Raw genomic sequence first — 15333 nt, forward strand, 5'->3', positions numbered from 1 at the left:
TTAATTTCTTATACTAGTTTTATTGTTACTCAACAAAAGATAATGTGAAGCTATTGCGGGTAAAGAACTTTAAGAAGAAGGTTGAGAAGATAAAGCTAGAGGGAGTGAAGCTACTAAAGGAAGCCAAGAAGGCTGCAAAGAATGTCCCAGCAACTACATCAATGTTTTCCGTTCTTATTGGAAGCTTCATTAACGTACAAACAATGAGGCAGAACTCCGAATATTATTGATTGCTTATTGTGTCGACTGTGACGATGTTTTTTGGTATCTTGTTTATCGTATGCACGTCTTTTACGGACCTAAGAAAGACTTAAAAGAAGCTGTTGACACTCGAAGAAAGTCAAGGTCCGGTGTATCTAGAGGCCAACAAGTTGATAACCGAGTTAAAGATGCCGATGCCACCTGATCAGTCAACCCTATTGTATTGGAACCTTCGAGAATTCGAACAGCTGGTAAACTATCATTGTCATACTGGTTTGCTTGGGGTATATTCAGCTTCGCTGATAATTCCCGTATTGTTACTGATTGATATCTTAATAAACGGTAAGATTACTACACATGCATTTCTTTTTTTTTTTTGCAGATGAATATATGAATAACTTGAATCTATTTACCATTTACAGTTTATGATTTGGGTTTCGTTTCTAGCCTACCCCAACATGTTTGGGACTAAAGGGTTACTTCTTGTTGTTGTTTGTTTACCTTTTAACAGCTAAAAGCCCACCAACAGATGGAGGTCATTGCTGCTCACGTACCAAGCAGAGCATTCTAGATATTTGATGAGGTGAGTTTCTCACAGAACTTATGAATGTCATTCATACATATGGAGCATTTTCTGCATTCTTTAGAATCATAAGTAAAAACAAACGGTTTTAATTCTGTGCATGAACTCATGAATGTGATTCATGTAGATTATACTTTTGAGGTTGGTACTGGTCCATCTTATTTATTTTGTCTCATAGGTATGAGGATGCCATTGTGGGGGAGAATACAGAAAGAGGCTGGAAGGATCAATTCTTTGGTCGGAGTTCGTGCAGTGTTTGGATTTGGAATGATTGGGTCTGCAGAATGATTTTTTTTTCTAATCTGAGTACTCTGAACTCAGATTGTCTAGTGCACATTTTATTGATGAATGTAACTCGTTAATGGTAGTGTGTTGCACTCTGTTTTTCCCGTTGTGCTTAGCCAAATGCAAGTGAACTTTACCGTTGAAATATCATTACGCTCGTTCTTTCTTGTAGACTGTTTTCTTTTCCTTTTTTTTGTGATGATGTTATTCGTAGTTTTTGACTGCAGTCCCAGGATCTAGTAAGCATGTGTGGTGTCATCTGAATATGCACCATTAAGATTCAACATACTGACTCTTAGTGGCTTCATATTTGATCCCTTCATTTAGGTAAGAGTCTAGGGCTCTAGGCTCTCTGTTTTGTGGTAGCTAATGACCTTGTCTGAGCTAATGTGGAGCTGCTCAAGGTGGGAGCAATGCAGTAGAAAAACAATAGTGAAACAGATAAAAATACTGGACCAATAAGTCTTACAGGGGGAGTATATAAAATCATTGCTAAGACTTTTGGTGAGAAAAATCAGACACAAAATCATATTTCTATAACCAGTAGAAATAAAGTGCAAGCTGTTTCTGAAATAGTGACTAGAAATAAAGTTGTTACCTAGGATTTGTCACATTCATACATATAACTGAATCTGAAGCATGCAAAGAGAGAAGTCCAGGAGTAAGACTGTAAAATCATCACCTTCAAATCCCTTGTTTCCAACTATCCAAGTGTTTCACCAAAAACTCCCCTTTCTTCTTCACGCACACAACTTGTTTGAAGTGCCAGTAGTAATTCCAACGGCGACCATCATTTGGAACCGCCACCGAGTGCATTTTAATTTTAATGCCCAGCGGTGAGTCATTTAAGTCGGATGAAGCGAATTAGATTCAGATGAGTTAGATGATTAGATTCAGATGAGTTACCCGGTTGACCTTACTTAACCGTTGGTCCTTACTTAGCTCTCACATCACATGGGCCTGGCGCTATCATTTTCCCTCCTAACCTAATATCTTCGTCGAGAGATCCCCTCGTATCAGAATGATTTTTAAATCTAATATGATGATTGCATTTAGTGAAAACTACAGGGAGACCCATTCTCCCTGAAGTTTCTACTGTGAAACCCACGCTCCCAAAACTACAGGCGCGCATCCAAATTCTGGAAGAAAATTATTCTCAAACCCAAAATATATAAAATTCTGTTTCTGTCTTTTTTTTTTCTTCTTCTTCGTCTTTTTTTTTTCTTCTTCTCCACTATACCTAGATCTCAGAAAAAGGGAGAGATTCGATTGATTTCGAGAACAAATTCATGCCTAAATTCGATTGATCTCAACAACAACACCAAATCGTCTTCTTCTTCGAATTAACGACGAACACTCTTACTACCGATTCTCTTCATTACAATTTAAATTCACTACTGTTATTAATGGTAGCATCAAAAATTCCTAAATGGGTTTGTAGAACACGGTTTGGTCATCATAGATTTATGACCAAAACTTGTTTTCAATGAAGATTTTGAAATGAATTTCAGATTTTTATGAAACTCTCAGCCGTGAATTGAGTTGGAGTAAGCAATACTGGATGAGTTGTGAAGAAGGTTTAATTGCAGATGATGGTGTAAATACATGAAAGAAGATGATGGTGTAAATACATGATTTTGACCAAGAGCCCCCGAATAACTGAAAGATAATGGTTTGCGTGGGAGTTAATGAAACATGAAAGAAGATGATGATGTGGTTATGACTGCAGAACATGTCATTCAGTCGAGAAACTGTCTGCATAACATGTTATGCATTCGTGAAAATGGATGCATAACCTGTTATGCATCTACAAAATTTGTTGCATAACTTGTTATGCAGTCCAGAAAACCTGCATAACCTGTTATGCAGGTTTAATTGCAGATGATGGTGTAAATACATGAAAGAAGATGATGGTGTAAATACATGATTTTGACCAAGAGCCCCCGAATAACTGAAAGATAATGGTTTGCGTGGGAGTTAATGAAACATGAAAGAAGATGATGATGTGGTTATGACTGAAGAACATGTCATTCAGTCGAGAAACTGTCTGCATAACATGTTATGCATTCGTGAAAATGGATGCATAACCTGTTATGCATCTACAAAATTTGTTGCATAACTTGTTATGCAGTCCAGAAAACATGCATAACCTGTTATGCAGGTTTAATTGCAGATGATGGTGTAAATACATGAAAGAAGATGATGGTGTAAATACATGATTTTGACCAAGAGCCCCCGAATAACTGAAAGATAATGGTTTGCGTGGGAGTTAATGAAACATGAAAGAAGATGATGATGTGGTTATGACTGCATAACATGTCATTCAGTCGAGAAACTGTCTGCATAACATGTTATGCATTCGTGAAAATGGATGCATAACCTGTTATGCATCTACAAAATTTGCTCCATAACTTGTTATGCAGTCCAGAAAACCTGCATAACCTGTTATGCGTCCGAAAATATGGCTACATAATGCATTATGCATCGAGAAAATAGATGCATAACCTGATATGCATTCGTAAATATGGATGCATACTGCATTATGCATCAATTTTTTATATGTACGGCTAAAATCAACCAAAACAATGGTTACATAACTTTGTTATGCAGTCGAAAAAATGGTTGCATAATTCGTTATGCGTCTGCAGAATGTGTTATGCATTGTTTTTGGTGACTGCATAATGGTTAAGTATCAAGTTTTCAAAAAAATTCCCTAAAATGAGGATCACCTCCGATTTTTTCGTTAAAAACAAAAATTTGATATTCTTGTTTGTACTCGTTGCGTAGCTCTTTTAAAAAGATTTCCAAAGATATAAAATCTATAAAATTCTAAGGCGCGGATTTTTAGATATGTTATGTCCAAGTTGCGCTGCCAATTATACCCCTGAAAAAGATAGTATGCATAACGAGTTATGCCTGAAAAGATAGTATGCATAACCAGTTATGTATTGATTCATATAATAATTTCATATAATTATGGGTGTCACGGTATACAAAATTAATTGTGGGCCTGAGAACGAGAATATTATTTTTTTGGGATATATGCAGAAGTAGGCCTGGTCTGGACCCTCACTTTCATTTTTAGGCCACTTTTTTTATTTCTTGCAAAACTAGGCAAGTTAAACGGATTCCATCCACTTTAACCATCTCGGTCAATTTATCGCGTTGACTGGACAAATTCTCGTCAAAATATCACTTAGCGATATATCGTGGGTGTGCGGAGATTACAGAATTAACCTTCTCTTCTCTCTGGTTCTTCTAAAACCGGAATCGAGGAAAATCATTTCTCTTTTCTTTTCTTCTTCTTTCGTCTCTTTCTTTCTTCCATGTTCTTCAGATGTTGGTGATTTTAGAAATTGAAATCGAGACTTTTGAGATCGAACGAGGTAGGGAATGGTCAAGGGTTATCTGATAGAGGTGGTGATGATACGACTATCGTATTCAGAGTTCACGGAAAAGGTGAATCGGAGATTTACTTTAGGGTTTCGAATTTATTGAAATTGTTCTGTGAATGTGTTATGTTTTGATAGATTATAGGTGGTTTTTGATCTTAATTGTGCTGGAGATGATTGCATAGAGTTTAATTTTAGTTTTTCAGTTAACTGAATTAGAAATTAGGGTTTATAAGGTTGAGTTGTTGATGTGGAATCTTAGATGAAGGAGATGAATTAATCAGTGGTGATTCGAGGAAGACTTGAGGTTGTTAAATCTAGGGTTGTATACTGATTTGGCGTTGCTAATTTAGACTATTGCAGAAGACAAATTAAAATTGGGGATTTCAATGGAGTTCTGAAATTGTGGAAGAACAAAGGAATTCAGGGAATGGGTGTTGATCAAATTCAAGTTGCAGGTAAAGGACATGAATGATTTGTTGGTGTTCTATGTGAAGAAATGGAATTGGTGATCGATATTCAGGTGTTGATGAATTTACTATGTTGGTTGGTGGTAGTGACGCTGCAGGGAGTCTTGAGAAGTAAATGATGACATTAATGTGCATTGTTTGAGTGATGATGGATGTTTTTATCAACATGGGATCAATGGCCGTGAACCATGTTTGAGGAAATGCTTGAGTGCTAGCTGAAGCTGTTATTGTTGTGAAGCTTGGGTATGTGTTATTGTTGTGAACCATGTTTTAAAGTTGTGTGTATGTTGTTGGTTCGATATTTAATGATATGCTGTGGAGATGGTGAGCAGCAGTATGGAGGATAAATGAAGTTGAATCAGTTGTTTGGACATGGATTTGATGGTGGGGGAACTGGTGGTAGTATGCAAAAGATATAACAATGGAGTAATGGGTTCAGGCAAGATAATTCATTTGCTCTCATGATTATGTTCTTGCCGCATTTACGAGTTACGACTTATGTCTTGGTGGCGTGTGGTTATACAGTTTGAGTTTTATTTTTTCTTTCTTATCAGTTTGCACGCAGGATCCTGAGGGACTCTTCTCTTGCATTCTTGGTCATGAGGCCGCTGGGTACGTGTCTTATATATGATATATACAATCCTATAATGTGACTAAAATTACTTACTGGAACTTGTGTGTGTTAAAATTTACATGGACAGGGTTGGTGAGAGTGTTGGTGAAGGAGTTACTGAAGTTCAACCTGGGGACCATGTTATCCCTTGTTACCAAGCAGAATGCAAGGAATGCAAGTTCTGTAAATCAGGAAAGACAAATCTCTGTGGCAAAGTCCTGTCTGCTACTGGAGTTGGCGTTATGATGAGTGATCGCCAGAGTCATTTCTCAGTGAATGGAAAACCCATCTATCATTATGGAGAAGAAGATAAGAGTGCCACGTAAGCAGTGTCACGTGGGCCTTGCCACGTACGCACTGGGTGATGACGTATAAAGAGTCATAGTAGCTGGTTGGGTCGAAATAACCGATTCAAAGAACTATCTTGTCATTTTAAGTGCACCTAACGGTGCTAACTTTCCATCCATCACTTTTGGTCAAAACTTGCCTACTTTAGCAATAAATAAAAAAAGTGGCCTAGAAATGAAAAGCACCAAAAAAACGGGCCTATTTTTGTGAAAAACCCTATTTTTTTTTGGGTCTCCCCCTAAGTTCCCCTTGCATTTACTGATTTGGTTTTCAAATCTGCAAACTCGTCTGGTAAGCTATTTATTCCGATTTTGAATTTCAGGGTTTTCGTTTTCGATTTTCAGTTACCGCTTATTCATCCAGTGGTGTTGTTGTTTCTGCACAGGGTGATGGCCTTCAAGTAAAAGTCGACAAGCTTTCATCTGCTATGACTACTATTTTCTGAAATACTCTAATTCCACATAAAAATATGAACAGCGCTGAAAATTTAGGAGAGGCGGTGATAGGATTGAGAACTCGGTTTACACTGTGAGCCTCCACTACCTGTATCATCTTTGTTTTTATATCCCTATCTTTCTCTCAAATGATTGTGCTTTGAGGGTTGCTCTTCTTCACCAATGTTTTATTTTGGTTTGAAACTGATTTTTTTACTTGTATTCCAGTTCAGCATGAGGGAATACTAATTTTGATGCTGATGCTGCAAAGAATTTTAAGGAGAAAACCGATGATGAGTAGTAAGTAGGGTTCGTTTCCCCCATATATTACTCTCGAGACGAGAAACCTGATAATGTATGATGATTATTCATATTAGCATGAAATGTTGCGTCTTTCTGAGTTTTGTAGCTTTGGTTGCTTTTTCGTTCTCTGGGTTATTTATATCTTACAGGATTGAAACATGGCCACTTTATGGAAATACAGGATTTTGGACAACCTTCCACTTGCAGTCCTTAGACCAAGGAGGGATGGAACACAGGCCACCAGTTGCGAACATGGTTTCTGCATTGGTTTTAAAAGAAACTACGCTGGGGTAAGTAGTGGATAGATTAGTTTCTGAGCAAACTTGGTGCTCTTGTTTTTGGGGTTCTTATATATCAACTTTCTTGTGCAGGGCAAAGATGGAAAATATTACATTATTAACCACCTTATCTTCAGAGTCACGTACCACATGCGCATGGATCCTGAGACTGATGTGGCCCGAATTGTTGGTTTCAAGGTTACTCCAAACAGGTATAATAGATTTGTTGTCTCCTTGCAATGTTTGATGTTTCGTGTTCTTTTTTTGTTGAGAGTCAGTACATGATGATGCCCTACCTTTTCATCTCTGGCATCAATCCATTAGTTTTTATTTAATTATTTCATGTCTTAAACTTAAATCACGAAATCAACCAGAGTTCAGGATTCGAGACATTATCGAGTTTCAACTAAAAAGGAAAGAAGGAGCAAACACTTTTGTTCAAAAATGTAAATGAAGGGGGAACATACAAGATCAGGAAATAGGCAATGCTGTGTGTATATATTTTGGATATAGCAGTTTCCTTTTGGGGGATGATTCCGTGGGGTTTGTATCAGGGGAATGACCATGTTAGGACTAACGTTCTGTGTTTTCAGCTTATATAATTAACAATTTGAGATTATATGCAGCCTCGTTTTCTTAAAGAAATCTGGTACTTATCAGCCTAGCTAGATTGATTTAGAACTCCATTTACACAGTGAGCTTCCACTTCCTGTATCATTTCGTCTTTATATCTTATCCTTCTCTCAAATGCTCGTGCTTAGAATGTTGCTGTTCTTCACCAATGGTTTAATTTTTTTATACTGGCTTGAAACTTGATTTTTTACTTGTATTCCAGTGCAACATTAAGGACGAACTTACTTGCAAAGTGGCATAGCATATGAAGCTGGATGCCGAGGCTTCAAAGAGTTTTAAAGAGAAAATCGATAGTGAGTACCGCATAAACATGAACAGTGCTGAAAATTTAGGCGAGGCTCTTCGAGGTGATCGGATTTAGAACTCCATTTACACAGTGAGCTTCCACTTCCTGTATCATTTCGTCTTTATATCCTGTCCCTTAGTGTTGCTGTTCTTCACCAATGGTTCTCAATGCTCTTATATATCAACTCTCTTGTGCAGAGCAAAGATGAAAATATTTCATCAATAACCACCTCCGCTTCAACGCCATTTATTACATGGATCCCGAGACTGATATGGCACGCATTGTTGGTTTCAAGATAACTCCAAAGAGGTATAAGAGATTTGCTGAGTCCTTGCGAAGTTTGAGCTTTTGTGTTCGTTTCGTTGAGATCAGTACATGATGATGCATTAGCTTTCTCATGTCTGGCATCAATCCATTAATGTTTTTTCTTTGTTTTATGTCTTAAGCTTACAGTACGAGACTAATGATATTTTTGAGCCTTATGCTCTGCAAAGCGTTCTAGTAATGAGTTCTATGACTTCCCATTAGGATGCGGAGTTTTCGTCTATAATTATTCTTGTTGATTTGGACCTGAATTTGGAAATAAAAATCTAGATGTTGGATCTGGATATGTAGTAAAATGTTTCTGAAATATCATTATGTACTAGAATATAGATAACTGTTCTTGAAAGTTCAAACTTCAAAGCTTCATAGTTCGTATTGAGGTCACCTGGACCTGATTTACTTTCTTGGAATTTGATATAAATTTTCCTTTAGATCCTTCTAATCTTAGACTTATATGCCAGGGTATGACAAGTCAGTGGTTTTTGGAGTATTCAGGATCATATATCTGCTGCAGCAATAGACCAAGGTTCTGCAAAATCGCCAGGGTAAAAAAACACCCTCTAAAGCTGCTGGTGAAAATGCTTCTTAGAGCCCTTGTATTGGACCACTTGGTATCTACCAAGGGCATAACGTCACTGTTGAAGATGTGCGGTTTTTTCCATTAAGGTGATCGTCAGTTATACAACAACGGTTTGCTGGTTATTTGCTCTCCAAACAGTTTCGTGAATGTCTTTTTCTCTGACACATTTTCTTTTGTTTGTACTGTAGTACTCAAGAGTTCTCTAGTGTGGGTGATGATTCTTGCCTTATTCTATGGGAGCTAATACCGGCACAAGTCCAACTGTCAAGGTTAATTCTTTACTTCTTTCATTCTAACCTTTTCTATCTTTCTTCCTTTCTTCCATACACTGCTTTCACTTGCATTAGCATTAGCAACTAGCAAGATCGCTCGTCTGTGCTTGATCTTTGTGCTCTAGGAGTGGAGCTGTGGTTTGCAGTCTCATGATCTGGGTGTTTTTCTTTCTTTTTGAGTCAACAGGTTGAAAAGGCTCACAATGCTGATCTGCACTGTGTGGATTGCCATGACGAAAACCTTATTTTGACCGGGTATGTATTTGGCCTGCCTGCCTCATCATGTCAAACAATGTGTTATGGTCAACTTATATTTTAATATGATGTACATGTACCTTATGTAACTGTTGAAGTAGTAGGTAGGGATGGGAATCGCAGCATCAACCCAAAATCAGAATAAGAAGAGGAAAATTATAAGTCGAAAGATTAAACAAGATGAAGAAAAGGATGAGAATATGGATGTTAATATTGCTAAGTTTATACCTTCTAATGATCCTGCAAAGGCAAAATTCAGTAATTTACCCCTAACCCCCCTTATTTCTTTACTGCAAATTTCGAAGTTTCTCTGTGCTTTTGAATTATGCTATACAATCTGGAATTGTGGCAAGACCAGTTGGAATTTTAAATGCGCATTGTTTACTGGGTAGGGTTTATTTCCCTTATCGTGTTTATAATCTTACACAGACATACAAATCTCCTCGATATGGTATCTAAGAGTTGGAAAGACCTGTCGGAATTGAAGTGATCATTGTTTATTAGATAGGTTTGTCAGTCTTATCGCGCTTAAAATGTTATTGTGGACATTGACCTCTATAATATTGATCAGATCAGATTTAAATATCGTATCAGCTTATTGTATATCTGTTTTAGATCCTTTTTTATTTGTTCAATTTGGTTTTTGCTAGTCATTTTGTCTATCTTGTTTACTGTTCTTAACTTCTCAAGTTTTGTTCAGTTATCACTAATCAGTGCAGTGGTTTTGCTGTTCTGTGCAGGGTGATGGCCCTCAAGTAGAAGTCAACAAGCTTTCATCTACAAAGACGCAACTTCCCTATGACTACTATATTCTCAGATATTGTAAAAATTATGAACAGTGCTGAAATTTTGGAGGGGCTCTCTGAGGTGATCGGTATTAGGAGTCCATTTACACAGTGAGCCCTACTTCATTTTTGGTTTTATATCCAATCCTTCTCTCGATTGCTTGTGCTTAGAAGGCTGCTGTTCTTCACCAATGGTTCCATGTTTTATTTTGGTTTCTTACTTGTATTCCAGTTCGTACTTGCAAAGTTTGCATGCCATATGAAGCTTGATGCCGAGGCTTCAAAGAGTTTTAAGGAGAAAATCGATGATGAGTACCGAGCAAACATGTAAGTAGAATCCTCCTGCCCCCACCCCACCACCCACCCATTTTATTCTTGAGCCAAGAAACATGATTACGTATGATGATGATAGTGCATGTTAGTATGTTGCGTCTTGCTAGAGTTTTTGTCTTGTTGCGTTTTGCAGTTGTGATTCCTTTTTTGTTCTCTGGGTTATTTGTATCTTAAAGATTTATGCATGAACACTCTGTGGATACACAGGATTTTGGATAACCTTCCAGTTGTAGTCCTTACACAAAGGAAGGATGAACCACAATCCACAAGTTATGACTGTGTTGGTTTTACTGGATACTATGCTACGGCCACGTTAAATTAAATTCCGTGCAAAGTATGTGTTCTCATATTTGTGCCTCTTATATCAACTTTCTGGTGCAGTGCAAAGATGAAAATATTTCATCAATAACCACCTCAGCTTCAACGTCATTTATCACATGGATTCCGAGACTGATATGGCCCACATCACTGGTCTCGAGGTTACTGCATACAGGTATAACAAATTTCTTGACTATTTGCAATTTTTGATCTTTTATGTTCTTTTTGGTTGAGATCATTACATGATGATGGCCTCAGTTTTAAAAGTCGCTAGGTGGGTGTCAGGCGGCTGGATAAGGCCTGGCACTTGGAGAGACTAGCCGGGAAGAATATTAATGCACACATAATATAGGCAAGAGATGGAGGGGCAAAATAAACCATTGAAATAGATAATGCAATACTAAAGTTTTTTTTTTTTTTTCTTTGTTTCCAACTTATAGACTGTCTAAGTTAGACTCATGCCTAAAACAACGACACAGCAGTTCTATTAATCCCTCCTGGCAGATTCTAAGTTTACACCAAATTTTGTCTGTGTTAGCTTCTCTGTTCTCACCCCATTCCCATGCTATATCTTTACCATTCTCTGGTATGGGTACTGTGCTTGTTGTGTTGATAGTAGCCATTTTTGAAGAACCAAAAAGAAAGCAGAGGAGATGAAGTGGCTACGCCAAAAGAAAGAGGAGAAGAAGGAAAAGATAGATTAGAAAACCCAAGGGTTTTAAGAAATATAAAGTCATGTGATTGGCCTTTATGAAAGAACGATTTTTTGGGGACCATGGTTTTTTTTTGGGGACCATGGTCCTATTAGGCCACCTACCCTATAGTTATAAGGGGTGTCCTAAAACATTGAAATGACTAACCTATCCTTAACCTAATTTAATTTAAAACCAACCCAATAACCACCTATATATATATATATATATATATAACCACCACCTCTTCCCACCACCACCTCCCACCATTGCGGATTACCATCACCACCACCTCTGATTATCACCACCACCAACCACCGATTACCACCACCACCACCCACCACCGCCGATTATCACCACCACCAACCACTGATTACCACCACAACCTCCGATTACCACCACCACCAACCACCACCACCACTATATATATATATATAGCTTAATTTAAAACATTAACAAAGATATTCTCACAAACCCATTACTTGTCATTCGTTTTTGGTTGAATAAATGAGAAGTAATCATTAAAATGAGTTGAAAATGGAAGTTGCAGAGAGGTTTAATGGAGGTTTTTTTTCAGAGAAAAGTTCGGTTATCAAGAATTAATTTTTTCTTAACCGAACTCAGAGTTCGGTTGATTCGCAAAAAAGTACTTTTAACCGAACTCCTTGTATTAGAACAACACAAGTCCATAAGTTCGGTTCCTTCGCAAAATAAGGATATCACCGAACTTTAGTTTACGAAAATAATGAGAAGTCCACAAGTTCGGTTCGTTCGCAAAAATGTTAAGTTTTCTTTGTAACCGAACTCTACCTTTGAAACTTCGTAACCGAACTCTATCTAATTCGCCAAGAAATAAATTTCGTAGTAACCGAACGTTTGCCTAATATCATATATGCATACATAAGCCCAGTTCGGTTGATTCGCAAAATGTGTTGCGAACCAACCGAACTTCTAACACTAGGTTACTTTTAACCTGCAGTTCGGATGGGAACTTGGTCGCGTTGAAGTTTGCGAACTAACCGAACACACAAGATGTACCCAAATAAATTGTTAAGTTCAAAGTTCGGTTACTTACCATTTTATCCTAGGTAACCGAACATTACGTTGTACGACCAAAACCACCATTAACGAGCGAGTTCGGTAACCTGCGTGTTTGGAAAACGTAACCGAACTACACTTTCAGGTGTGTTCGGTTACATGTTCTTGACATATGGTAACCGAACTGGCCCAAATATAATCTACATAAAAAATTTCATTTTTTTTGAAAGTTTGGAGCAATTCAACCAACATTATCTAAGTTTGAAGCCTACCTGGGTACCCAAATACCCTTCCTCCGGTTGTGGTTGGTAAAATCCATCGTTTTTCATGTTTTCCTTCTTCATCTTCTCTAACTTTACTCTCTCAATAATTCTACTTCTTTAAAAGAAAAACCATCTGATTTCTTAATCTCACTAATTATCTTTAACTTAATCATCTCACTAATCATTACACTAACTATTATTAACACTAACTAATCATCACCCAAAATTAATCAGGAGGGCAATTTAGGTATTAATATAAATATCTACATAAGGGGTGACCTAGATTTACTTCTAATCTCTTTACCCAAAATAAAATCATGGTCCCCAAAAAAACCATGGTCCCCAAAAAATCGTTCTTATGAAAACCTTGGCTAAGTTACTTATTAGGCTAAAGCGGTGCCCAGGCCCATGCTGATTTTTATAAAATCGGTCCAAAATTGGGGAATAGGCGCCAAAACGCCTAGTGCCAAAAGGCCAAATTTTTTGGCGGCCTGGCGCCTAGGGTACGCCTTCTATAACTCAGGACGCACCAGCTTTCTCATCTGTGGCGTCTATCTATCAGGAAATAGGCAATTCCGTGTCTCTATATGTCGGGATTGGTAGTTTCCACTTGGGGGATAATTCTGTGGGTTCTGGGGATGATCGGTTAGGACTAGCATTACATGTTTCACTTTCTTATCGTGCTTTGTGTTTCACTTTCTTATCATGCGTCCTATTTTTGGAAAGAAATGACCCATCTGCCTTGCAAGTTAGAGCAGCATTTTGGTGTAAAACAGTTTCTTTGCTTGAATTTCGTTCCGAATATATAATATATTTTCTTTCTGTTAAACATTTTTCTTTTCTTTCAATCATCTGCATAGCTATGGGCTATTGCTGATACTTGCAGGGTGCCATTTGGTGATTCATATATTTAGGTCCTTTCCTTTTGATGATTTTCAATCATATCTGGTAGGAGTTTTTGTTAAGCCACGTGTGTGCAAGCATCAGCTGTTCTTTTGCGTTTTCAGAAAAAGAAATACTAGTATTTATCATCTACAGTTTTCACACGCTTGATGATTCCCCCACATGTCTTCACGTTCTCGTCTTTGTCTGTTCTTTTTGTCACCTCATTTTCGTTCCATTGTTGGAGTAGCAGAACATAAATAATTTTTTTTGTCTTATGTTTAAATTCCACTTTCTGCTTATTGTGTTCTCAGTTCTCACTGTTTCTGAAAGATTATCATGAAAGGAAGAGAAGAGTGCTCAATTAGTTACACGCAATCCAACCACCAAAGTCATGCCATAAGGTTGTACATTTCCTCAGGAGGTTGATGCAGATAAAGAGGTCATATTCACATATGATGTTTCTTTTCAGGTACTTCTCTTTTCACACGTTCTGCTCGTATCTGTTCCATTAGTTTTTGTTGGTAGTTACTTGGGATTCAAAAGCCAGCAATCGAGGATCCCGTCAAGACAAACAAGGTTCCAAGAGAAATACATGAAGCCAGTTTTTCCTGTTGTTATTGGAGGAATACTTCCATATGATGCAGTCTCCATTGAACTTTTCTTCATCTTGACACCAATATGGCTCAACCAATTCTGCTACATCTTTGGTTTTGTGTTCGTCTTTGTTTTCCTTCTGGTCACTTGTGCGGAGATAACGATCGTGCTCAGTTACTTCCAGCTCTGCTGTGAAGACAAATATTTTTGGTGGAGGGCTTATTTGACATATGGTTCATCCACGGTTTACCTCTTCGTCTGCCAGGTCTTTCACCTCGAGCTGGAAATAACCAAATTGGTATGTCTTTCCTGTATTTTGGCTTCGTGTAGATTGTTTCCTGTGCGCTCTTCATTGGTCCCGAGTTTACTCCAAATTGGTATGTCTTTCCTCTGTTCTCATTTTTGGCTACATGTTCCTCGTTTGTCAGGAAGATCTACTCTGAAGATTAGCTGACGACGTGAAAGCAGGTCCGAAATTTTGATTTTGATGCGTGAGAGTGAGAGAGGTGGATAAAATTAAAGAAAAATGAAACTGAAGTTCAGTAGAGTAAGCTTCGAGTTGATTTTGATGATGATCTACAACAATGTTAATGCAGCACGAACCCAAAATCATAATAAGAAGATGAGATCAAGATGAGATCATAAGCGGAAAGAGTAAAGAAGATGAAGATTCTGTAGAAGAGGATGAGAATTTGGAGTTGGGAAAAATGCAGTAATTTTCATTTAAACCCTTACTTTCTTTATGAAATTTTGATGATTCTCTGTGCTTTTGATTCTTTAAATTATGAAATGTGACACGACTCGTTGGAATAGAAATGTTCTTTGCCTCATTATCTTAGTTATACAAATCTCCTCGATAGACCATCTCTACTTTAAAGTTATTTATTTATGAAGTACTCCAAGCAGATTTTGCTTACAAAGAATAACCCCAATAAAGTAGTGCAAGCTGTTAAATACTGAGCAGAAATAAAGTTTTTTTTTTTTTGAAGGTTACAAAAAAGAGAAAACCAACAAAACTTAAGAAGAAGAAGACAATTGTCAGTCAATTTAAATCAACAACCATAGGTTGGATATTCTAATTGATTGATCATAACGCATAACCTGTGATATTTCAATTATATAACAAAATATAATGCGGAATAGAAATAACACAGACACCAAAAATTTT

The 15333-nt window shown here is 37.4% G+C and overlaps 2 long non-coding RNA genes across 4 annotated transcripts; both read left to right on the forward strand.

Annotated features, from left to right (window-relative positions):
* Nucleotides 1–284: 284 nt before the first annotated feature.
* Nucleotides 285–1085, forward strand: LOC113354156. Its single transcript, XR_003361699.1, has 3 exons — nt 285–543; nt 713–784; nt 963–1085. It is a non-coding gene; the product is annotated as an uncharacterized LOC113354156 (long non-coding RNA).
* A 3307-nt stretch (nt 1086–4392) lies between these two features.
* LOC113349521 lies at nt 4393–14995 on the forward strand. Of its 3 annotated transcripts, none has more exons than XR_003360229.1 (18): nt 4393–4528; nt 5486–5543; nt 5633–6183; nt 6278–6420; nt 6555–6635; nt 6811–6919; nt 7001–7119; nt 7743–7916; nt 8024–8135; nt 8612–8816; nt 8919–8999; nt 9190–9257; nt 9998–10153; nt 10275–10369; nt 10757–10868; nt 13883–13972; nt 14041–14463; nt 14594–14995. It is a non-coding gene; the product is annotated as an uncharacterized LOC113349521 (long non-coding RNA). The 3 variants fall into 3 exon arrangements; XR_003360230.1 differs by having other exon boundaries at nt 6555–6630; XR_003360228.1 differs by having other exon boundaries at nt 6555–6626.
* The last annotated feature ends 338 nt before the right edge of the window (nt 14996–15333 follow it).

The sequence above is a fragment of the Papaver somniferum genome, chromosome 2, assembly GCF_003573695.1.
Source record: "Papaver somniferum cultivar HN1 chromosome 2, ASM357369v1, whole genome shotgun sequence".
NCBI classification, from domain to species: domain Eukaryota; kingdom Viridiplantae; phylum Streptophyta; class Magnoliopsida; order Ranunculales; family Papaveraceae; genus Papaver; species Papaver somniferum.